The sequence below is a fragment of the Lipotes vexillifer genome, unplaced genomic scaffold (genome assembly GCF_000442215.2).
Source record: "Lipotes vexillifer unplaced genomic scaffold, Lipotes_vexillifer_v1.1 scaffold573, whole genome shotgun sequence".
Classification (NCBI taxonomy): Eukaryota; Metazoa; Chordata; class Mammalia; order Artiodactyla; family Lipotidae; genus Lipotes; species Lipotes vexillifer.
This window is the reverse complement of record NW_006796432.1, coordinates 1081807-1082258: the sequence shown is the minus strand read 5'-3', so window position 1 is coordinate 1082258 and position 452 is coordinate 1081807. Positions and strand designations below refer to the sequence as shown.

The following is a 452-nucleotide window of genomic DNA, read 5'->3' as shown; positions in this document are numbered from 1 at the left end:
GGGCGGGGGGGGGGGGGGTCTGGCGTAAACTAAGAACAGCTGAGTCCTGGCTCCCCCGTCCTCCCTGGGTAACACTGAGAATGTTCCTTCACCTTTACAACCATCAACACTCATACTCACTCCCCGGGTTCCTGCAAGACACTTAGGACAGCATCTGGCACACAGGAAGCTCCCCGCCAGAGGTTACCTGTTATTATTTTAAGTTATAGTAACACTGAGCGGAAAGTGTGAGGGTACCTTTATCACGCTCCTTGTTTACTCAGCTTTCCCCATCCCACTTCTTAATTTACTCCATTTCCACCTAATTTCCTAACCGCTTCATGCCTTCACCCCAACAGTAATGAGACAGCGGCTGACCCCCAGTGAGTGCCCTCCAGGCCCGGCACCATGCTCAGCACCGCCCCCCCCCCCCCCCCCCCCCCCCCCCCCCCCCCCCCCCCCCCCCCCCCCCC

General features: G+C 58.6%; 1 protein-coding gene across 2 annotated transcripts in view; it reads right to left on the bottom strand.

The window, feature by feature from the left end:
• The window catches only part of TPCN1 (two pore segment channel 1), a 64357-nt gene that overhangs the window by 26150 nt on the left and 37755 nt on the right, over positions 1–452 (bottom strand). The window lies entirely within an intron of this gene.